A 26,356-nucleotide genomic window follows, 5' to 3' on the forward strand; every position below is an offset into this window, starting at 1 on the left:
AGGTAATGTATGCGGGGGGGGGGGGGAGCGGCGGCAGCACCACCACCACAGATTGTGAACGGTTTCAGGCTGAAATCGATTCACAATCTTTTTGCAGTAAAGGCAGCCATACGATCCCTCTCTGATCAGATTCAATCTGTTGGTCGAATCTGATGGCAAATCGACCAGTGTATGGCTACCTTAGTGCAACAGTCCACATATACTGTAGATCTGGTTACAGGAAGTTATGTAAAGAAATGCTGACATTTACAAAACAGCTCCCTGTGCATCTAACATATGCATGTATAAAAAGTGAAACCATAGGGTGAGCTTTTTTGCTTGTAATAACAACATTTGCCCCATTAGATTCACATTGATCTTTCCTCAAAGCAGAATTAATCTCAAGAATTACCTGTAGTATTTTACCCCACCAGGAACTATACAGTTACAGATATGGTACACAGGTTAAATTGTCTCACCCCCCCCCACCTAAACAAACTGAGGGGGATGTGGTGGTTGCCATATTTGTTTCCTTTTCAATACCAGTTGATCTCTTTGGCTGCAGTAGTGAATCACACAACTGAAACAAGCATGTGGCTAATCCAGTCATACTTCAGTCAGAAACACCTGATCGGCATGCTTGTTCAGGGTCTATGACTATGAGTATTAGAAACAGGCCATCAGCAGTAAAGCCAGGCAATATGCATTGTTTAAAAGCAAATACATATGTCAGCCTCCATATTCCTCTCAGTTCAGGTTGACTTTAACTTTCACCCAGAGACTAAACATGCACTCAGTGGGCTTGATTCACAAAACGGTGCTAACTGTTAGCACGGCTTTTTGCGCGTTTTAGCATGAAAAAATTCTCGTTCGAGCGTTGCCGCAAATTTTTAGTGCGTTACCGTTTGCGCTATAATGTGAATTTATCGTGCGAACGCGATTGTTAACGCACAAAAAAATTGCGTTAGCGTCCAAACGCAAATTTTTGCACGCGAAAACCGTTATCACATGAAATTTCACACAAAGCACTTTTCACAGCGTGCTAACAGTTAGCACCGTTTTGTGAATCAAGCCCAGTGAGTGCTTTATTAGGCACAGCTGTAACATGCAATTACTTACCACCTTATATACTCACTTATAAGCCTAATCTTTCAGTACAAAAATTGTTGAAAAGTTACCCCCTATGCGAGTCAGTGGAACAGAATGGATGGTGGAGCAGGTTTTGTTACGGGCAGAGGAGCGTAAGGATTGTCTGTGCCCCGCATCCCCCGCAACATGGTGTGCAGAGTGCGCTTCTCAAGACTACCTGGGTCCTCTGGCTTGTGGAGCGGAGTGTGCAAGCAAAGTGTCAGTGGTGCAATGATCAGGAATTCTTCCTGTGTGGCAATTATTGCGTCTCATCTCTATGATGCCATCTAATGACATTTTGAGACACAGCTGTATCATCCTTGGGGCACATCTGCCTATGGGGAGAGGAGATGACTTGTACTGGGGGCACATCTGGCTACTGTGGAGGGAGCTATACTGGAGGGGAGGGGGGGCTTATACAGAAGTCAATCACTTTTTCCTAATTTCTGAGGGAAAAGTGGGTACCTCGGCTTATACGCGGGTCGGCTTATATGCGAGTATATTCGGTAATCGGAAAATCATATGGTAACAGTTCACTCATAAAATCATACTGATACAGGTCAGTAACTTCATTGTAACACAACTCTTCAGTAGACAGCATTTTTGTACGCAATACAAACTATACATGTACTGGTCTTAGTAGTCCAGCAAAACAATATTTACAGTGGGCTGACCTCTTTGGTTCATGCTTATCTTATCTACATGTGTAACCTTAAGGTACCTATACACTAGTTCAACTTCCCGTCAATATACAGAAGATTCAATCACTGTGATCGAATCTGCTGTGAAATCATTTAAACAAGCTTTGACCAATCATCCGATTTCCACCTAATATCAGTCAATCGGTCCAGATGGAAAATTTCACTCGATCGTCAGTGGGTTGGGATCGCTTAAGTAGCTACATTTGATTTGGTGACAACCGACGCAGCCTAGTGGCAGCAATAATATCACCTGTCCGCCAGGACGAGTCCCCGGGATTCGTGCTGTCACTTCTTCAGGCTGGCTTTCTTCTCTATGTCCTCTTCACTCCCTGTCCCGTGCTGTGACAAGCCGAAGTTCAAACAGTAGTGCGCCCTCTACTGTTTGAATTTCGGAATGACACAGGTTGGGACAAGAAGTAAAGAGGACATGAAGGAGGACGCCGTAAGAAGTGATAGCACGGATCCCGGGGACTCACCCTGGAGGATGGTTGATATTATTGCTGCTGGCTGGGGGAGCCCGAATGGGGGGAGGCCTGGGGGCGTCGAGGCGGGTGGCGGGAGCGGCGGCTCAACAAGTTTTGAAATGATTTCATGCTGAAATTGAGTCAAAATCTGTGTGCAGTTTATGGGCAGCCAAAAGATCTCTCTCTAATCAGATTCAATCAGAGAGTTATCTATCTGTTGGTCGATCTGGTGGATATTGACCAGTGTATGTCAAAGCAGCTTCCTGGGGCCCTGGGGAAAAATGACCGCCCCAGAAAATCTGCCCCAGGGCCCCCAAGCCCCCCTCAACGTTACTGTGCGGCACCATTTTTTTTTTCAGCATAGCAACTCAGCTTCAGTCCATGGCTTTCATCTTCACCCTCACAGGGATGCCGCTTCTCAGTGACCCAGCGCATGTTATTGCGTAATGACATGGCAGGGCATGGAGAAGAGGCAGCCAGCAAGGGTGAAAATGAGGAGTGCGGACAGAGCACCACGCCGGGACAGGTGAGTAGCTATGCTGACCTGAGGGAGCCTTGGGGCAATTGTTTCCTTTGCCTCTATGGTATCGCTGGCCCTGTAGCTCAGGTACCCACCTTTTGTGTAGCATTCCTAATTTAGTGATTCATAAATGTACATAAATATAGTATCAAATCTGTTTTCTCTCTTTTTGCAACAAAAGATTATTCCTTTAATTGTGATTCTCTAAAATATGTTAAACTGGTCTTATTAAAGTTACAACTTGGCCTAATGAGATCAGTTTGATCATATTTTGCCATGGATTTCTCTGAATTATATTTATATAGATGGCCTTAAAATGTTCTCTCTATGTGCATGTTCATTAAAGAAACAAACAAATGGAGACCGAGAGCCCAATATAGTGTAGTATGTTTTGGAAAATGAAGTAATAGTGAAACGTAAGTAATATACTTACAAACCTGGGTTACCCTTTAGGCAACCACTGAATACGCAGGTGGGGAGATTAGGCCTGACACCACTCAGGGCTAAGATGTCGCTCTCTGTAGAAGGAAAAGAAGAGGGTTTTTCACCCTTCCACCAAGGGTGGATGACTTGATATATGGAAATACAGAGGCGCCAAAAGGGTTAAATATTCTAAAAGGTTAAAAAGTGTTCAGGTGGCGGTGGTGGCCCGGCAGCACCCAAAAACAGACACGATGCTGTTGATTGAAGATACAATAATTTATTCACATACTCCCATAAAAAATTATGGGAGTACATGTTCATTAAAGAGGCTTACTGCAAGCAGATCAGATCCACTCTGCCTCCTTACTGAATAGTACAGTAGATTAACAGGGACCGAAGCAAGCAATTTCTGTACATCTACACTGATTTTTAGAGTTGTTTAACGGTTAGAAACCATTTTCTTCCTTGCAACACTGCTCTAAGATTGTGTTTGTTCTACAGATAACAGTACACAAGCTGCTCACTATGTACAATAAGTAAAGGGACATTTAATCGCAGCTGAAATTACATATACGAAAAGCAGCTAAAAGCCCACATATTACCCCTGCTGTGTTTGGCTGAAAAGTTTAAAATGATCATACCAGTAAATTGCATAATCTTACTGAATGGAAAATTCCCAAATATACCTAACTTGACTGCACACAGATCAGGTACCAAGAAACAAAAGATTGCAATTTAGCTTCACTTATTCTATCATCACAAAAGTCGGTTTTGATTATATTTTAATGCTGTAATTGAGATTTAAAGGGAAGAAGATTTTTGATACACAGTGTTCCAAATTCACTTCCTAATCATTAGCTCAATTGTGCACCGAGTCATCTCCTGCTTAGCCAATTAGAACGCTCTCTGATCTTCCATAAATTTTGCATTAAAGGAGTAAATTTAAAAAAAATTTTTGCTAATTGGTGTAATGCAAGTCAAAACACATTCGTATGAAATAACTTAAAAATCATTGTTTTAACTCCTTATTGATCACAGGGCAATATGATAGAACTAAGGGCCCTTTTCCACCTGCAGTCGCTAGCGTTCATGCTGAACGCTAGCGATTGCTGAATCGCAAAACCGGCGATTCCCCGACGTTTTGCGGCCGCGATTTTGCTATGCTATGCACTGCACAGCAAAATCGCGGCAAATATCACTCCGCCGCGCGTTCGCGTTCGGGTAAAAAACGAATTGCGGTAGTGGAAATGACCTACCGCGATTCCTATGTTAAAAAGCAAACCGTAGCGATTGTAAAATCGCTAGCGGTTTGCGACTTTGCGATTCAGCCAGCGCAAACGCGCTGGTGGAAAAGGGCCCTAACTGTACATCAATAAATGTGGGTGTGAGGCAGTTTCTGACTGGTCCAGGCAATCATTTCATAATGGTCATTATAAATAAACAGCTTTGGCTCTTGGCCTTTCGTATGAAATAACTTAAAAATCATTGTTTTAACTCCTTATTGATCACAGGGCAATATGATAGAACTAACTGTACATCAATAAATGTGGGTGTGAGGCAGTTTCTGACTGGTCCAGGCAATCATTTCATAATGGTCATTATAAATAAACAGCTTTGGCTCTTTAGCCTTTTTCTAATTAACTTTTCTCCCTGGAGATAATTTTTCATCTTATCTAAAAAATTACTTTTGAGCCCTTATCACATTTAAAATAAAAAAAAATAAAAAGTAAAAAAGTATTATCAAACTTATTTTGAGTATTGTCTTGCTTGGTGGGAGCTTCGGGACAGTTTCACATCTAATTCTTGCATTGCGGTTGGGATGTGTTGCTCCTGCCGCATCCAACCACAACACAAAAAATGACAAACGTATGAACCTGGGGCAGAGTGTGCTGACAGGGTCATATGCATAGCGTCGGCCCTGCTCAGTGACATACTCCCTGCTGGGCAGGAAGTACATCACTGGGATTCCCATAGCCCAAAGACTTCAGAAGACTTCAGAACTTAGGCATTGAATCACCAAGGCTTGCTGCTCATCTTAGAACTAACAGTCTTGGAGGCATTAACCCTGAAAATCATGGATTGTCCTGCATTTAGTGGACAGGGGTCACTTCCAGGAAGAAAAAGCTGTAATGATGAGTACAGACATGGTAGATAGGAAGTTGTCATTACTGGCTCATGGCAGGGTCATGTTTGTACATTCTGGTTACTATTTAGAGACACATGGCCCTTTTCTAATCAATTCTCCTTGACATAATTTTCCACATTATCTTAAATAATTATTTTTATTATTATTATAAATTATTATTTTTCAGCACTTAGCACCTGAAAAAAAATAGGTAAAAGAGTAGTCTCAAACTTATGTTGAGTATTTTGTTGCTTGGCGGGAGCTGCAGGCCAATTTTACACATATTTTTTGCATTGCGGTTGGGATATGATACTCCTGCCACATACCACCACAACACAAAAAAATGACAAACATATGACCCTATGACAGAGTGTGCCGACTGAGCGCTGTAATTAAAGCGCAGGAGATTTGGGCGCAGCCGGCACCACCATAGACCATAACAGGAATTATGGCGTTAGCAGCGCACAGTCAGTAACTTTGGCGCCATCAGAAGGTGGAGCTGAAGTTACTTTTCAAACACTGTAATTCAGCCTCCAGCATTAGCTGGAAGCCAAATTACATAATTTCCCATGATCCACATCGACCTAGAGGGAGAATAGTAATTAGCACCGCTGGGACTTGTGCAGCAGAAGAATAAGCCATATACCGGCTGTATCCTGCGCCAAAATCTGCCGGGGGCGATTTCATATGTATGCATGCCGACGGGGTCATACGCATAGCACCACCCCATGGTCAGTGACATACTACCTGCTGAGCAGGAAGTACGCCACTGGAATTCCCGTCAATGTACGCAATCGCCCCATGATGCACTATGCTCTGCCATCCACAAATAGTGCATCACCCAAAGACTTCCATTACCCAAAGCACCATGCATTAAGCTCACTGCTTGCGGTAGCGCACTGTTGCCCTGCCCTTGTGTTGGCTCTGATATTTCTGGCACACTGCAAGGAACCGCAATGAGCGTGAAAGCCTCCATAGACTTACATTGCTTACCCCTTGTGGTAAAATAGGGTAATGCAACGCAGGTTTACTCTGCTAAAGTAAAGGGACCTAAAAGATATTTGGTAAGGTTTGAAAATATCATCTTGGATCTTGGAAAAACTCCAAAAACATTTTTTTTATACAAAATGGGACGTTGGCTCTATTTCAATTCACTTTTTTTTTAGGTTTTCTCCTAGCAGATAATTTTTCGTCTTCTCTTTAAAATAACTTTTCAGCACTTTGCAATTGAAAACGTACCAACAAAGTAGGTAAAAAGCACTATCAAAATTATTCTATGCATTTTCTTGCTTGCTGGTGGCTTTAGAGGCTTTTTTTTTTTTTTGATAAGTTGTGAAAATATCATCTTGAAGAAAACTGAGAGAGAGAAAGAAAAAAATTTATTGTTATTCATGTTTCTTAAAGTGACCCAGAGATGAATAAAAAGCATTTCTTTTTACTTACCTGGGGCTTCCTCCAGCTCCATAAACACAGATGTGTTCCATCTCAGCGCCACCGTTCAGCCACAATCTGTTCCGGTAATATGCTGTGTGACTTCAGCAGGGGGCCTTCTGCGCATGCACCCCGGGCTGAGGTCACTCAATCAGACCGAGCCCAACTGATCCTTTCGCTGAACGGAGGATTCCGGTCAGACCACGGAAAGCACGCGTGAGGATGGGGAGGGACGCATCCATGCTTATGGGGCTGGAGGAAGCCCTAGGTAAGTAAAAAAAAATGGCTTTTTATTCATCTCTGGTTTTCTTTAAAGTGTAAAGTTTAAAGAAAACCTGGCTGTTTGGCCCCATCAATGCCCTGCCCTAACCTTCCAGCTATTGCGCCAACACTTATTGAGTGTAAGGTTTACATAAATATAATTCGGTGCACCAGTGGTGGCTGGATGGTGTAATGGTTAAGGGCTCTGCCTCTGACACAGGAGACCAGGGTTCGAATCTCGGCTCTGCCTGTTCAGTAAGCCAGCACCTATTCAGTAGGGGACCTTGGGCAAGTCTCCCTAACACTGCTGCTGCCTATAGAGCGCGTCCTAGTGGCTGTAGCTCTGGCGCTTTGAGTCCGCTAGGAGAAAAGCGCGATATAAATGTTATTTGTCTTGTCTAAAACTCAGAATAAAAAAATATATTTTAAAATGTACATAATAAGCTCAAAAAAGAACATTGAGAACATAGAACTTCTAAAAGATGATGCATGGAATTCATTTGTGGTGGACAAAGCATTTATTAAATAAGAATTTGCCTTTAAGATTTCATTTTCGTTTAATTGTAGAACCTCCTGAAATTTCCGTTGGTGTTCTTGTCTTTTATTATCATAAGATAAGCATTCCTACTGTACTTTCCAACTCCTGTTTTTCTTCTATTTAACACGGATATTCTACATCTAAATCTGGATTTTACAAGATAGTGACCAGATTCACAGTTTGCTATATGTCAATACATATTCTATGGAAGTAACCCACCTCTTCAGTACAAGTATATGGTCTATTTGATTGCTTTCATTGGTGCGAGGAATAATCCATGTGTCTTTGTGCATGGCCCTATAAGGAAAACCAATGCTAATTATTCTAAGCAATATTGATCAAAATGCATAATTTTGCTTTTGTGAATTTTTGCATTATTTTTGCAATTACCGTATAATTTTGATTGTAAGCACAATTTTGCATGTAATCACTAACATTTCTTGAACATATTTTCATATAGATGAGTATATGTGCAAAAATGTATGGCAATGCATGCAAGAAATAATATTCACTAAAGGCATTGAAGTTGGGGGGCATTAGAAAGCACATTTTTCCATGGCGGAGTATATTGTGAACATTTATGGGCATACATGTGAAAAATAATTTTCTTCAAATGCATCAAAGTCAATGGGCATTAGAAAACACATAGATGAATTTCACATAGATGAATGTTTTGCGAAATTATAAGTTAATGCAAAATTACACAATGTGCAAAATAATTTCGCAATAATTTTAAATGTAAGATTAGTTTTTCACAACATAATTGCAAAGGTTGAGACCAAATTACTGCTATGCAAAATTCGAGCTCATCACTAAGTATATGGTTGGTCGGTGGTGATAAATAAACAAGTTAATTTCAGTTGTCCCTGGTTTCCTGATGGAGGTTAAATTTAGCAGGGACTTAATGGTATATTTTGCTCTATATATTTTCATATTTCTTCTGGAGGTAGTAAAACAATATTCCACTTATTAGCTCATCACTTGTTTCAGTTAGAACGTATACATTAATAAATGTAATATGATGGAACTTCCCTTTAATATGCAGTTAACATATTTGTACATTAACCCGCGAGATACCTAAAATATACTTCTGGATTTTATTGTTTACTATAAAGATCACCATGTACTTGTACTCTATACTCCATTGACATTCAAGTCCTCTGTAAAAAAATGTATGATTCTTTTTTTGAGGCTGAGCCTTGGTTTTTCCACTTAATCACTTCAATGACAGCTAGATAAATCTTATATTTGTCAGATTCTTGAGGCATATTATGTAGGTTTCCAGCCTGTAGCAGGGTTCTTGCATTCCATGATTCAAACTGTAAAACATTTGTCTTAGTTTTATTCTGTTGCCAACGGTGTCTTCTATTGGTCAGTCCAGAAACATTACGAGTAGCTTTCAAAACAATTATTTCTTCAACAGAATGGGATTGTTGGCCCTAGCTCCAACCCTCTTTTCAGAGAACTATTTCTCCCACTCTTACCCTATTTCCCCCCAAGGTTAATTACCTAGGTTACCAAGGCTACTTAGGTTATCGGGGCACAACACTTGTCGTTAAGAGTCGGAATTGGCACTAGCTGGAAGTGACATTAGCTGTATACAACATAATATATTATACATCACTACCTAATTTGCACCCCTTGGCTTGGTAATACTGGTTGATAATAAGTCACACCACTACATTCAATGTCAACCAGCAGTTGTTAAATAAAATAACATTTTGTGAAGTATAAAAAGGGAAGACAAGAACATGTGATGCTAGTATACTACTGCCCCTGTATTGGTCACTTGTAAGACCACATATGAATTATGAAATGCAGTTTTGATTCAACCCACACATTAATTGGAAAGACTCTGCAGTTTTAGAACGAGTATAAAAAGACTACTAAATAAAGGCATTAAAAGTATCACAAAAAAACAAGCTTTCAATTGTATCCAAGGGCAAACTGCCAAATGATAAGCTTGACAAATATGCTTTTTATCCCATGGTCTACGGACATATTCTGGCCTTATCAAATTACGACAGCATGCATGAGGGGTCAGCAGTCATTTTTGCAGGCTTTCAATTGTTATAGCTGGCTGTAGAAATTGCAGCAGCAACAGTACCTGCGCCAACACAGACTTACATACAAGACATCAACCCACTGGAACTCTACCTGTCACGTTGTAGAGTTGCTATGTAAGCAACAATGTGCTGTCTGGATGAGTCTGCTACAGCAGAGCTCCTCAACATTAATACAGCACGTACCTCTTTTACAAGACGTTTCCAATGAGTCAGCACCGTCTTCCATAAAAGCTCTTTTATTGGTATCAAAGCATAAAAGCAAGGAGATCAAGCAATCAGCAGCGACAGCTCCGCTGTTTCGGGCATCTGCCCTTTCTCAAGCTGTTAAAGCACGTCCTCCACACTTAAACTTGACCTGGTGTCCATTTAAATAGCACTCTAAAAGAGTCAGGTGACCATGTTGTGACCAATCCCACGCGTGGGGCCGCCGGCGGACCTGATGGAAAACTGTCAGCCTAATATTTAAATTACCTTCTCTCCCCACCCCTACTGGTATCAGTATTTAGGTTGCCACCCCCCGCTGCATCAAGCGAATCAAACCGCAGCAACTTACGCTGTCATCGGCGTCATGGAAGGGTGGGCGCAGCGAGGCTCTCTGTCCCCCTCCTACTCAATAACAACATAAACACGTGACCTACCACGTACACTCTGACGCGAAGCCGCTTACGTCCACTCATAGCGGCAATCGCGTCACCATATCACTAGGCAACCGGACGCTCCGCTTTCACAGGGGGGGGAAAAAACAAGACCCACCCACCTGCAGAACTCCGGCTGTCAGATAAAATAACATATATAGGTAGAGGGACATTAAATCACTCCCCGCACTCACCCACCACAGCACCGATATACAGCGGCCCCAGGGATAAGGGGATTGGGCCAGAGATCCCACATGCAGATCGCCACACATGTCCACCTGTAATGATACAAAAAGGATATATGTCTATATCACAAGAGTAGCAGCAATACATCTAGATACATGGTAGCAGGTCATATTCTTTATTTAGACCCCCTCCCCCCATTGTACCCAACTTTCTAATCCACATAGCCTCCTTTTTAAGGAGTAGTTTATGTCGATCCCCCCTATGCAAGCGCAGAGGTGCATGATCAATTACCTGCACCTTCAACTGAGAAACACCATGCCTATATTCCTTACAGTGACAGGCCACAGATTGATCCCTACTCTCACCCCTAATGGACGACCTATGTGAAGAAATTCTATCCCTAAGAGGTTGCGTGGTCTTACCCACGTATCCCAACCCACAGGGACACTTAATTAAATACACCACATATGTGCAGTCACATGAAAAGTGACCCTTAATTCGAAACCTACGCCCACTAGAGGGATGTGTAAAGGTGTCCCCCTTTGTCACATTATTGCACATGTGACAATGTAAACATGGATATGTTCCATTCCTACCAACCGCCGCACTCTCCCTTCCATGAGTATGGACAACTTTATCCCTAATGGTAGGAGGCCTGCGAAAAGACAAGAGGGGCGGGTATCTGAATTCCTGTACCTGAGGAAAAGATTCAGCAAGAATCCTCCAATGTTTACGTATAATTTGGCCAATTTGTTGGCTCTGACTATTATAGGTACTCACAAATGGGATTCGAGGACCACTAATTTTCTTATTAGGATGATTCCCCCTGCTTCTCCTCCCTTCTAATAATCTCTCAGGGTACCCTCTTTTCCTGAATTTAGTTCTCATCTGTTCTACCCTTTGTTGACACACTAGGGGATCAGCCACTATTCTCTCCACCCTTGCCACCTGCCCAGAAGGGATGTTATCTTTAATATGTTGCGGATGGAAACTTTTAAACTCCAAAATTGAATTGCGGTCAGTTGGCTTAGTGTACAGGTCTGTGAGCAGACGCCCCTAGACCTGTACACCATGGTATCCAAAAATGGGACTCTCACGGGATCAACATGGGCCGTCAAGACAATAGCCGGACACTTGTCTCTCAATTCCTGAATGAACTTATCCAATGTCGAACGTGGCCCCGCCCATACGCAAAAAATATCATCTATATAACGAAACCAGCACTTTGCATGCTGATGGAAAAGGGGACTCGTATAAATAAAACTCTCCTCATACTGCCCCATAAATAAATTTGCATAGGACGGGGCCACGTTCGATCCCATGGCCGTTCCCCTTCGCTGCGCATAAAAGCGTCCTCTTTTACAAGAAACAGGGTTTTATGAGTACCCCATATTGTGAACAATAACATCTGATATACCCTTTTGATACATATACAGTATATTTGTTAGACGTACTCAAGATTTGCATGTACATACTTTTAAAACTATCATTTATGCTTTTAGTTAACTAAAACTTCCTATTCAGGCCACTTTATGCATCAATTACCATATTTTAAATCCAAAAACTCATTGTAATAGTCTATAAACCCATCCTAAGTACCCCCAAGGGCATGTGTACCACCTGTTGAGAACCAAGACACAAGAGAACACCACCAGAAAAGAGTAGTCATCACAGGTGGATTTCTCAACTTCTAATGAGTGGCTGCTGCTGATGAGCCAGCTTTATAAGATTTAAACTTATTTTAGATGGCACCTAAACTTGTTATTTAGGTCCAGGTTGACAAAATCATGCCATTTCCCTCATTTGTATGCTCAACAGTACGCTGCATTATCTGCATTAAAAGGGGGTAGGGGGAGCCATAAGACAATATAAAAAATAACCAGATGTAGGCTGTGTTGACTACCATCACGTGACTCATGGACTCTTATTGTGTTCATCATATCTATCTATTATCAGAGATTGTAATTAAAAGCTGCGTTTTATAATTATTTGCATGTAATTACAGGTTTAAAAACCCTCATTTTGATTTTTTGGGGCCGATTGATGCTATATGTTCAGAGAGGTGACTGGCTCATTAATGCTAAATACTTTATATAAGACTAGCCCAAAATCTGGTTAAAGAACAGTCATCAGCGAATTTTGTCTCAGTGCAATGAAAATGGCTCCTGACCAAGATACTGGGCTCTGCTGTCAGCTTGACAGCAGAGTGAGCAGGCTGCAGCATCACAGTATTGGCACAAACAATGGGAACAAAGGGCATGCAGAATGCAGAATTTGAAATCTACATCTTGGCAGGCTTAGGTAAATGTAAACAGGGTGTAGATCTCAACTACCCTGGTCCAGAACTGATTAAAGGGCTCCTGAACTGAGAGGGGATAAGGAGACTACCATATTTACCTCCTTTAAAAAGTAACAGTTGCCTGGCTGCCCTGCTGGTCCTCTGCCTCCAATACATTTAGCCATAGACTCTGAACAAGCATTCATGTTTCTGACTAAAGTCTGACAGGATTAGCTGCATGTTGTTTCAGGTGTGTGGTCCAGATACTACTGCAGCCAAAGAGATCAATAGGATGCCAGGCAACTGGTATTATTTAAAAGTAAATAAATACGGCAGCTACAAACTCTTAATTTTTACCATACTGCACAAATCATTTAAAATGCGCCCTCCTTTGCAGCAAAATGCTAAACAAACGTCTATTGGGGATCTTACCAACCAGGTACCTTATCCCAACACTGTCTGGAAGCATGAGTGTTTTGCCTGGCATGAAAGGGTTACTAATGTGAAAGGAGGCCATCCATAAAAAATGAGAGCCATTTGAGTTGATTGAACACTCCAGGTTGACATTCGCATTTTGTTGCACACACACAGACAGCTAAGAAAATTGAAGAAAGATCTAGAAAATCACCAGGGTTATCAGGTGAAAAGTATATTGGCAGAATGGTTTATGCAGAATTTCTAGTGTTTCTGAAGCTTTTATTTCCCCATAGCTACTGAGACACAGCTTATTTCTCTCAGCCATCAGAGCAGCAGCAGCACATACATAGCGGAGGCCATGATAGGCATTATTACAAAAAAAAGCTCCCATTTGCTCCAACAGAGCTTTCCAATCATAAAAAACCAGCACCTCAACGCATCAACAATATTTACAACCCTGCACATCAGTTTTAAAGGGTCCAGTTTGTAAATGTCAGCTTCCTATATGGATTATGAGATGAACAGTAAATTGCTTATGCATCCGTAATGTCTGCATGTTACATGGAGAATCAGAATGCTGAACAAGATGTTTTTAGCATTCAGATTCACCGAGCTGTGAATACAGAATACATCCAAGTCTGAATTTATTGTCCGCAACGTTGAGGATTTAGGGGTTTCTTTATCACAAGTCATTTTTATGTAAAAGGCCTTACACACCTACACACACGTTGACTGAAACAAATTAGGCATTCCATGCATTCGCTGTGGCGTACAGTGTTTACAATTTTATGCATTTCTGTCTTGCTCAGGGCCAGCTATATTTTATGTAATTAGCTGTTCTGACTAATAATATCCCTTAAAGGTGGCCATATATCTAATGATTTGGCAACCATCCGATTTGATAATTATTGTCAAATTGAATGCAAATCAGTGCTGCTGCAAGCATGCCCGATCGCCAATGTGAATAATTTCAGCCAGAAATTGGTCAAATGTATCTTGTGCATTTTTACTTTAACAGTCCGCTGTTGCCTTCTGTGTTGCCCATACATCTTCCATTTCCACATTCGTGCCCATGCGTTCCACATTGCTGGGCTATAGCATGTGGGATGCATGTGTGTTACATTAGGGCAGCAGCGGCGTAGGCGGTGAGGCGACGTATGCAGCGTCACGTGGCTGACTCCGGAGAGAAATAGATTAGAAAATCAACCTGAACTGCATGGCCAGCCAAAAGATCTCTCCCTGATCAGATTCAAAAGAGATCTGTCTCTTTTGAATCTGCCCATGCATCATGAGATGTATAGGCACCTTTAGAAACACATTAACACACCTATAACAATATCTTGAGAAATGACCTGCTGTGACACGTGTGTAGACATCAATAGTGACTTTATGAAAACTAAATCATGTTTTAGGATATGGTGGTCAAAACTAGAGTATTAAGTCTTGATGAGGCAGGTAACCATATACAAGTGATTTAGAAGAGAAAGATCACCTCTGTGGAAAAAAAGTAATCCCTTCAATTCAGTTGCACAAATTGCTAGGATTAATGCTACACTTTATTTCAATTTGCTTAGTTTGTATATTTGAATGTAATTGCACAGCTGCTCCAGGCTGATTGGAACAGGCTCTGTCAAGGCTGGGAGGTTCAGTGCTTCCTGCCAGTCACTCAGTCTGTGCAGGTGTGGAAAAAACCCCTGGCGCCTAAACATCAGGCATCAAGGTTACGGAGCAGCAATCAGTGTTTTGACATGAGACATTGAGTAGTTTTAAAGTCAACTTCACGTCATTTCAATGCTAGAAATTTTAGCACTGAACTTTTTTAGGTTAGGATTAGAGATGAGCAAGTGAGAATACAAAGTTTGATCTCATGGTGAATCAGGCTTTTCTCATTTACCAAAGTTTCCTGTGAGCACGACCCAGTGTTTCTCCATGTAAAACAATCCACAAAGGAAATAGCTTACTTCATCTGATGGATAAATCAGATCCTTATTTCTTATGAAGTCCTTAGTCCTGGACAGTCCAATTTGGTCCAAACATTAAGCTTGGTATCCACAAACACAGGCTTCCTGGATAGCACTGCTCCTTTTCACATACCGTATATACTCGAGTATAAGCCGACCCGAGTATAAGCCGACCCCCCAAACTTTTACCTGAAAAACCTGGAAAAAATATTGACCCGAGTATAAGCCGAGGGACACCTGGAAGACATGGAGTCTGCATGGAAGGTCTCTGCAGGTGGTAACACTGGTGGTAACAGGTGAGCATTGTGACAGGTGGACAAGGAGGACAAGTGCAGATCAATATGGATCAGCTGCGTTATGCTTACTGTATGTATGCGAGCAGTCTAGTGGTTAGCAGTGAGGGTCGGCATGGCAACAGGGCTGGCAGAAACTGTGACCACATGGAGGGTCTGCATGGAGGAAAACAGCTGTAGTATGCACCTGCACACTTACAAAGAGCTGCCAAGGGAAATGTAAGCCCAACAACAACAGTGATTCCTGCAACTCAGAGCAGTGTTACACAGCTGTGCAACTTTGCAGCCAGTATTTCTTCAAAACAAAAACCATTGCTACACATTTATGTTACAGTCCAGGGCAAAAGAGGATATAGGTTGTTTTGTCTTACCTTACAGTAAAGTTCTGTAGACTCTCTTTCGCGTACAGCTGCCGCTTCTAGTTGAGAGTGTGTCCATCCCGTACAACTCCCTCTGCCTCCTGCCCTGTCCTTCTGATAGCTCCCCACCTCTGTGTACAGCTGCCGCTCCAGCGCTGGGACATGCTGAATACAGCTCACATCCAGCGCGTGTCTCGCCGCTCCGATCTCCCTCTTCCACTTCTGCATACATCAGTGAGTAGGCGGGCTGGTCACCATGAGAACAGATTTGCTGAATGCAGAAAATGGAGAGATGGATGTCATGTGGTAGTGGAAGAGGAGATCGGAGCCATGAGACACGCGCTGGATGTAAGCTGTATTCTGCATGTCCCAGCGTTGTCAGTGTGGTGACTACTTTCTGGAAATAGGAGCAGCAGCTGTACGCAGACGTCGGGAGCTATCGGAAGTACCATTCAGGAGGCAGAGGGAGTTGTACGGCTGGACACGCTCTCAACTGCTGCAGAACACACTCCACACGGCTGCGGGGGACACGCAGCTGTCACTGCTCAGCCTGACTATTGATTGTGGTGGCTGTTACACTTCAGGGGGGCTCACTAAAAAAATGACGGCTCGAGTATAAGCTGAGACCCCCACTTTTGGACCACTTTTTTGGTCTCAAAAACTCGGCTTATACTCAAGTATATACGGTAGTTCAGTGTTTCTCATCTCATAGTAGCTTACAGCTCACCTGTGGTGCATGCACAGAAATCTTATTAGCCTTGCACCTGTGCATCTTCCTGTGCAGAATTCCTGTCTTGATTAAAGCCAGGTGTATACTTGAATGGAATTGGAAGGCCCACCCAGTTTCATCCCTTCATCTAGTCTAATGGCTCATACACACGGGTTACAATTGCCGACGCAACCACGTGTGTATGACGCGTGTGCCACGAACCGTTGCCAGTCCTAGCTGTCGCCAGGCAATTGACATGGCCAATCGCCGGCAACAGCTGTCGCCGCAACTTCGCCGCAACTGTCGCTAGTCCGCCACGCATACTGCATGTGTATGCGGACTAGCGACAGCAACCCATAGACGGAGCACGGAGCTTCCAGCGGGGGGGGGGGGAGGAGGAACCTTGGGTGACAGCTGCTGCACAGAGGGACCTGGCGACGAGCTGTCGCTGCTTTTTTTTTTTTTTTTTTTTTGGTCTCTTGTGACTTTTGTGCCTTGTGTGTATGAGGCTTAAGCTCAGCAACTGCAAGTTGCTGCAACAAATTCCTGGACTCCTTCCCTGGTACACACTGCCTTAATCATTTTGAGACCAGACAGCTTTGGCCCTTAAGGACCAGAGCAGTCCTTTCCCTTTAAAGGATACCCGAACTGACATGTGACATTATGAGATAGACATGTGTATGTACAGTGACTAGCACACAAATAGCTATGCTGTGTTCCTTTTTTTATTTCTCTGCCTGAAAGAGTTAAATATCAGGTATGCAAGTGGCTGACTCAGTCCTGACTCAGACAGGAAGTGACTACAGTGTGACCCTCATAATGTCATAATGTCACATGTCAGTTCGGGTATCCTTTAAACCAAAGATTACTGAGATTGGCTCACAGTATTCACAAGGTCATCCTGATTGAGATACTGTACCCTGCTGTCAGAGTGACAGCAGAGCGAGCAGGCTGCAGCATTGCAGTGTAGGCACAAACTATGGGAACAGCGGGCAGAATGCGGAGATTAAAATCTATGCCCTGGCGGATCTAAACAGGGCATAGATTTCAACTAGTCTGGTTCAGAATTGGTTACATTGATCATAACCCAAATAATGGTGAGAAATATATCCCTTCTATGACTCAGTCTTGCAGACCTGCACAGCAGGAATTGCAGAATGGGTATCTACTGAGTAAATTATTTGTTCCAAGGTTGCACAACTAGGCCTGGCAGCCAATGAGAACATTTCCTTTGACGGGCAGATATCAAGGGAGTGGAGTCAGCAGATTTTCACTCCATCTTGCGTTGTCAGGGCTTGATTCACAAAAGCGTGATAACTGATATCACAGCAGTTATTACGCGATCTACCGTGCATGGCGGTTTGCGCACGTAAAGCATTACTCCGCGTGATAAACTAACGTTTGCGTGCAATGACGCGCGTGTTTCACGCTATTGTGCTGAAGAGTGTTCAAATTGGTTAGGCACTGCATTATTACAGGGTCACATTGTACCTTAACCACTTGAGGACCTAGGGCTTTCTACCCCTTAAGGACCGGCCACTTTTTTTCCATTCAGACCACTGCAGCTTTCACGGTTTATTGCTCGCTCATACAACCTACCACCTAAATGAATTTTGGCTCCTTTTCTTGTCACTAATAAAGCTTTCTTTTGGTGCTATTTGATTGCTCCTGCGATTTTTACTTTTTATTATATTCAGCAAAAAAGACATGAATTTTGGCAAAAAAATTATTTTTTTAACTTTCTGTGCTGACAGTTTTCAAATAAAGTAAAATTTCTGTATACATGCAGCGCGAAAAATGTGGACAAACATGTTTTTGATAAAAAAAAAACCCATTCAGTGTATATTTATTGGTTTGGGTAAAAGTTATAGCGTTTACAAACTATGGTGCAAAAAGTGAATTTTCCCATTTTCAAGCATCTCTGACTTTTCTGACCCTCTGTCATGTTTCATGAGGGGCTAGAATTCCAGGATAGTATAAATACCCCCCAAATGACCCCATTTTGGAAAGAAGACATCCCAAAGTATTCACTGAGAGGCATAGTGAGTTCATAGAAGATATTATTTTTTGTCACAAGTAAGCGGAAAATGACACTTTGTGAAAAAAAAAAAAAAAGTTTCCATTTTCTTCTAACTTGCGACAAAAAAAAAATGAAATCTGCCACGGACTCACCATGCCCCTCTCTGAATACCTTGAAGGGTCTACTTTCCAAAATGGGGTCATTTGTGGGGTGTGTTTACTGTCCTGACATTTTGGGGGGTGCTAAATTGTAAGCACCCCTGTAAAGCCTAAAGGTGCTCATTGGACTTTGGACCCCTTAGCGCAGTTAGGCTGCAAAAAAGTGCCACACATGTGGTATTGCCGTACTCAGGAGAAGTAGTATAATGTGTTTTGGGGTGTATTTTTACACATACCCATGCTGGGTGGGAGAAATATCTCTGTAAATGACAATTTGTTAATTTTTTTTACACACAATTGTCCATTTACAGAGATCTTTCTCCCACTCAGCATGGGTATGTGTAAAAATACACCACAAAACACATTATACTACTTCTCCTGAGTACGGCGATACCACATGTGTGGCACTTTTTTGCACCCTAACTGCGCTAAAGGGCCCAAAGTCCAATGAGTACCTTTAGAATTTCACAGGTCATTTTGAGAAATTTCGTTTCAAGACTCGATTGACGGGTGATTGATGGGTGATTGACAGGTGATTGACAGGTGATTGACAGGTGATTGACAGGTGATCAGGGGGATAGATGCATACAGTAAACAGGGGGGGGGGGGGTCTGGGGGGGGTCTGGGGAGAATCTGAGGGGTGGGGGGTGATCAGGAGGGGGCAGGGAGCAGGGTGGGGGATAAAAAAAAAAATAGCGTTGACAGATAGTGACAGGGAGTGATTGATGGGTGATTAGGGGGGTGATTGGGTGCAAACAGGGGTCTGGGGGGTGGGCAGGGGGGGTCTTATGGGTGCTGTGGGCGATCTGGGGCAGGGGGGGGAGAAATCAGTGTGCTTTGGTGCAGACTAGGGTGGCTGCAGCCTGCCCTGGTGGTCCCTTGGACACTGGGACCACCAGGGCAGGAGGCAGCCTGTATAATACACTTTGTAAACATTACAAAGTGTATTATACACTTTGTATGCTGCGATCGCGGGGTTAACATCCCGCCGGCGCTTCCGTATAGCCGGCGGGATGTTGCGGCGGGTGAGCGGCGCCAGGCGGAGGCGGAGGATCGCGTCACGGATGACGCGATCGCTCCGCCCATGCCCATACAAGGACCGCCGCCAATTGTCAATACGGCGGTCCTTGCAGCGTCCACTTCCCGGCCGCCAATTGTATATACGGCGGTCGGGAAGTGGTTAAAGCGGAATATAACCCTGCATTTAAACTTTGCTCTAAAACATTATTTACAGTATATTATATGCAACCAGCATTTTTTTTTTACTAGACCAGCATTTGAAGGGTTACACAGTGCTTTAAAGTTCCTGGAGATTTCTGCAGACGCATCTGAAGCTGACATAGATACATTTTGTTTACATAAATGTATCTAAGTGTTGAATGTTACTCATCTCTCTGACTGAGAAGGAGTTGGAGGACAACCAAAGAGTGTGTAGCATTTCTCAATAGATACATATAACTAAATAGAATGTAACAATCTGAACTTCTGCATATCTCTTCGCGGAACTTTAAACCTCTGTGTTTAACCCTTCCAATGCTGGTCTAGTAAAAAAAAAATGCTTTTTGCATATAATATACTGTAAATAATGTTTTAGAGCAAAGTTGAAATGCAGGGTTATATTCCGCTTTAACTAGCTGTATTGTCTACCAACACAGAGAACTGTAATTCCTAGGAGTTATTGTATACTGCTTTAGTACATATTTCCGTACTGTACAAGTCCAGCATAGCATTACCTACATATAATTTAATTTTGACATTTTAACTCAGTCAGGACAACTGACTGTAAAATATTGTGACCTTTACCATTCCACAGAGTTGCACCCTATACATTATACATTTGACAGATGTTGCAAAAAATTATACGCTCACTTACTTATTTAAGACACTGATGTGTTGCATAGCATTGCACTAGCACTGATCACACCACAGGGGCATTGCAAAAATATTGGAAGTTCAGTCATTTCATTGTTTAGGTCACTGATGTGTTGCACAGCATTACACCAGCACTGATTGCATCAGACAGGTGTTTAAAAAATATATATTTTCAGCTATTTAATTGTTTAAAGTGAACCAGAGATGAAGCATCCTCGTGTATTTTACCATATAGATCAGTGGGAACATTAGAGAAAACACCTACCCTGCTCTCTGAGCATTCAGTCTGGCTTTGCTCAGGAATCACTATAGCTGAGTCATTATAGCAGAGCCAGAAGGGGGCAGACTTGGGCTTCAAAAGACATCAGAGAAGACAGACTCAGCTATAATGATTATTGATCAAAGCCAGACTGAATGTTCAGTCGGGGATTTTATCAGGGCTGATTAGAAGCAGGCTGAGCAGTGAAGAGTGAAACAGAGAGCAGGATAGGTATTTTCTCTAATGTTCCCACTGATATATGGTAAAATACATGAGGCTGCTTCGTCTCTGGTTCACTTTAAGACACTGACAAGTTATGTTGCATATCACTGCGGCATATTCTTACATTGTGAATATATTTCTAAAGCAGAAGGCAGGGTTTATTTCAAGCTTTGTGGCTTTTTCAGTACAGCACAGAAGTGCACATGAGTGACAGACCTAGGGGCATTTAGCAGGGACATAGTCCGAGAGAGTCCACCACCATAGGACAGCTGCAGCAAACCACAAGTTCTCAAACAGGTCTGAGATGTGTGCAGAATACAAGTACATTGCTACATGTGTTTTGAGGATGGAATAAGAGCATACAGCCATCTCATGTGGAGAGGATTGTGTACTGAGTCTTTGGGAGCACAGCTTTTCTGCAGAAGCCAGCAAAATTGTGACAGTAGAAAACGCCCACCCAGCAGTCATTGTTGCAAATGTTCCTGTATCTCCTGATGATTCTTTCTGAGCCTGAAGATCTATCAATGCAATATACAGAGCAGGAGATAGATTTTGATACCCTTAGAGTGTGTGGTTAGGACCTGCTGGGTGCTGTTGAAGCAGCAGATGCATCTGGATCAATGGCTGCATATGCAGAGGTTGGTATAGATGATGATCATGACTGTGATGTCACATGGGAGTGACCGGCATGTGGAAGGGCTAGCAGCAGTTCCAAAACAGACCATGAGGAAATGTAACAGCAGACTGAAGATGGAAGGGGCTGCCAATCTAAATATGACGACATCTCTATACGAGTCAAAAGTTAATTATCTCTTTTGCTGACATTTGCTACATTTTGAGTGCTGATAACTACAGCACAAGCAGTCAATGAACCTCTCAGTATGCTTTTGGGTGACACTGGAGCTCTTGGATAAGAGTAAACCGACACAAGCTTTAAGAGACCATCTAAACTGCATGCTTAAAGAGTCCTGGCTAGGACTTGAACCTAAGACTGCATGGCAAGAGCACAAGCCACTTATCCACTGTGTCACTCCCTTTTAAATTTTCATTGCAAGCTCATGCCCTTAAAGTTTACCCAAGCCGAAGCTCAGGTAGAAAATAAGATACTTACCTAAAGAGAGGGAAGCCTCATGATCCTATTGAGGCTTCCCTCCCTGCTGTGTTGTCTCCTGTGGCCGAGTGCCGCCCTCCCAAAGATTAGCAACAAGGCATTGTTGCTAATCATATCAGGGCCGTGTAGCTCCTCTTCCTGATTCATGGACGCGCAGTAGCCATTCCAGGCTACTGCACGTGTGTGGGCGGTTTGCAAGTCTACTGCGTGGCCATGAATCAGGAAGAGGAGCTGCGTTGCCTGGACCTGGAGTAGGTGGCGCTCAGAAACAGGAGGACTGCGGATCACTGAGGGAATCCTCAATAGGATCCTGAGGCTTCCCTCTCTTCAGGGTAATGGCCTATTTTAACCCAAGCTTCGGCTTGGGTTTACTTTAAACTGTAGGTATCTGTTACAAACTCAAAGTTAGTGGAACTCTCAAATACGACTTTTATCTACACACAACTGCTACACCACTCAGAATGCCTCGCCAAATGTTTCTCTATCCATGCTGTATACTGTTAAATAGGCATATGTCTCTCTTAATTCATGGTGTTGTGAAAGCACAGCACCAACCACCTATTTAGTAATCTAGATCAAAGCAAAATAACAATGGAGCGCATTACCCGGCACCACGTATGCAAGAGAAATAAACACATTTGATGTGAGCAAGCAGCTGAAGCGAAGGAAATGCATTCTTATTATATGATTTACTTGTCATTCATCTGAGCAATCCCATTAAAGAGTCTACACTGGGAGTCCAGCTTGGAATATGTATATCTGCAATGACCTAAAGTAAAAAAGGCCAATCCCATTTTTTCATTGTTTGCCAGAGAATAAGCAAGTGCCAGATCTAATTTCCGTACTGCAGTTGGGTTATAACCTTGAAATGATAAAGCCAGGCACTCCAGAGAAAGGCTGCCAAAATGAAAAAAGGTGTATTCCTGTTATCTCTAGCCACTTACTTTAGCTACATTGGATCTAAATGTCAAGTAATAGAGTAGTCACACTGCACGGCACCTTATATGATGAATTAACTGTGTGCATATCGCTGTGGCCAGGGAATCCACGCTCTCTCGCTAAAGAGAAGTGCTTGTTATGGCTCTCTTAAAAGACACTGGCCAATTACACGTTACGTCAGGAAATAGAACTCTGGTAATTATTTCGGCAGCGTAAATTACATTTCTGAAAACATCTACATGTCTCATAAAAGGTCATGAAATCAGCTTGGCTTTGGAAAAAAATGAAAATTTACAATAGCTCAGAGGTTGTACATTGCAAATGTCAGCCCCTAGATGTCACATACCGTGGCAAATGTGTGACTGCAAGCGATGACAACAGTAATCTCATTATGCACACTAGCAGTTATATATTCATGGCGGTGCTTCAGTATATCATTTATATAATGCCTGTCTTGGGACCACCTTTACCACTCTTACAGTGACATATTTTTATAGCTCACCCATGTAACAACATTTTATAAAACCTCTATCAGCATCAGGTAAGGTTTACAATAAGATGAGTTCAAACTTCTAGAAAATTCTATCCATAAGGGTTCCCCTCAGCAGTCTGACTGACAATAAATATTCATGCTGCAAAATTCATGAATTCTCACTCATAGGCATTATACTTGGCAAAACTACTTGAACACTCCTACAAGTAAGGAGTGGTGCATAGTTTATCAAAGTTTCTATTTCCCTTTCCAGAATCCCTGATTTTTTTTTCCCTGGCATGGTGAAGATTCAGAAAAGTATCTGCATTAATTCATTTCTTTAAAGCACACCTGAAGTGAGAGGCATATGGAGGCTGCTATATTTATTTTCTTTTCAATGGTACCAGTTACCTGGCAGTCCTGCTGATCTTTCTGGTCAGTAGTGTCTGAATTGCCCACTTCAATGCATGCGGCTAATCAAGTCACACGTCAGTCAGAAACCTCTCATCTGCATGTATGTTCAGGATCTATGGGTAGGGAGGCAATTTTTATAGTTTAAAAGAAAACAAATGGGTCAGCTTCTATATCCCTGTCACTTCAGGTGTACTTTGACACTAATTATGTGCTTGTTCTGAAAACAATGGACATATTTACAACGTATTTACCTTGTAAATACAAACATGACATGAGGGATTTTACACTTCCAGCATTTACTAAAGTGCTTAGCGGCCCCTCTTAACCTCTTGAGGACTGCAGGGCTAAAACCCCCTAGTGACCAGGCCATTTTTAGTATAAAATGCCACTGCAGCTTTAAGGCCAAGCTGCAGGGCCGCACACCATAGCACACAAGTGATCCCCCCCCCCCCCCCTGTTCTCCACACCAACAGAGCTTTCTGTTGGTGGGGTCTGATCGCTCCCCCATGTTTATTTTTGTTAAAAAGACCTGTTCCTTTAAACCCCTTCCCTCCCTCCCCCCAGCCAGCCAATCACTGCGATCAGCTCTCATAGGCTTCACCCTATGAGAGCCGATCGCTCTCTAGTCCCCCAGGGGGACAGCCGTGTCACACGGCTGTCCCCAGTGCAGCGCTGCTGCTGATCGCAGCGCTGCACCATATAAATAGATGGCGAGATCGCCGTCTAACAGTCTCCCGAGCGGCAATAGCCGCTCTGAGACTGAAGGCAGGGCGGAGCTCCGCCCCCCAAGCAGGAGATGCGCGCACAGCGTGTGCACGATCTCCTGCAAATGTAAGCCCCAGGACTTTACGCCAATCGGCGTTAGGCGGTCCTGGGGCTGCCGCCGCGGCCACGCCCATCGGCGTGACGCAGTCGGCAACATGTTAAAGTGTACCTGAGATTAATAAAAAAAAAGTTCATCCATACCTTGGGCTTCCTCCAGTACCCTTCTGCTTGATCACTCCCCCGCCATCCTCTTCCATCTCCTGGATCCTCTGTTATGGCTCCCAGTAACTTTGGCCAGTCAGCACCGATGCAGTGCGGCCACACAAGTTCTATCTCCCCACTCCAGCCATCTCACACTAATTGCTTTTAGACTGAGAGGCGCCCCAGGGCCCCAAACCCCCCAACACCTTAATCTCTAGTTATTTGGCTTTCAGTCACTGTCATGTATCCCCTTTTCTTATTTCTTTCTGCTTCAAACACAATAGAGGAATGATAGCTCAGTGAGTTTTGCGCCCCCTTCAACATTGCACCCTGAGGCTGGAGCCTCTCTTGCCTCTACCTCGGCTCGGCCCTGGTGAGAAATGTTCTGTAACATACAAAATGAGTGAAAAATGAATTCCTAACTTTTCATCTGTTCTAAGGTCCTGTCACACCGCAGAGCACTTTTTGGATCGTTTTCGTTTTTAAAAACGTACTCCCATTAACTTGCAATAAAATCGTGGTATTAGTTTTTTTTTTTTTTTTTCAAAAAATCGTGAGTGCAGCAATTTTGCCATGATTTTAAGGCAAGTAAATGGGAGCATTTTCTTTTAAATAATGAAAACAACCCAAAAAGCATACTGTGGTATGTCTCCAGCTTCACACAGGTGATAACACATGTTACTCAGCTCAGAATGGTGCTTTTTGCACTAAAAGTTTTTTTTTTTCCTTTTAGTACTCTTCTAATTAAGCTGACAAGCATGGGACTCCACTACCTATACATTATGAGCCCACTGTTGGAGCAGAGCGTTCTGTATACACAGATAGGCATCCCGTATAACAAGTTAGAACTCTTTACTGAAGAGAAAGAGAGATATAATCATACACCACCATCAGGTAATGCAGCTTATTTAGAAAACAGAGGAACATAGAGAATATAGGAAATAACAATCCCTTAAAGATCATCATCACATTTTACACACAGTGACATCTTGGAGTTGTTTTACTACACTGCAGTTTAAGGTAATAATGTTGTTAAATCTCTAACACCCACTTGATCCTTGGGTGGTGCTCTGGTAAATAGGAGGGGTGCGGTCCACAATATTTCCTTCCCTTTGGTATCTGAAGAGATAGGTGAAAAGACCCATAATTATAGACCTTAGAGGAGGACTTAAGGATGAATAAGGGAGTTTCCAGATATCAAGGGGTTTGGAATCAGCACAAAGGTACATTAATACCTCCATGGGCCTTTTTCCACTTGCAGTGTTTCAATCCAAAAATTGGATTGCCTTCGCTTTGCAGATTGCAACAGCACCATGACTGACACGTAAATGGTGGTGCTGCTTTTCCACTAGTGCAATTCATTTTTTACAGAATCACAATCGCAAGTCTGTTGCAGTCTTTCTGTGTTTGTATTCCCATATGAAAATTGCACAGCATTCCATGCGATTC

This window comes from Hyperolius riggenbachi, chromosome 1, assembly GCF_040937935.1.
Source record: "Hyperolius riggenbachi isolate aHypRig1 chromosome 1, aHypRig1.pri, whole genome shotgun sequence".
NCBI classification, from domain to species: domain Eukaryota; kingdom Metazoa; phylum Chordata; class Amphibia; order Anura; family Hyperoliidae; genus Hyperolius; species Hyperolius riggenbachi.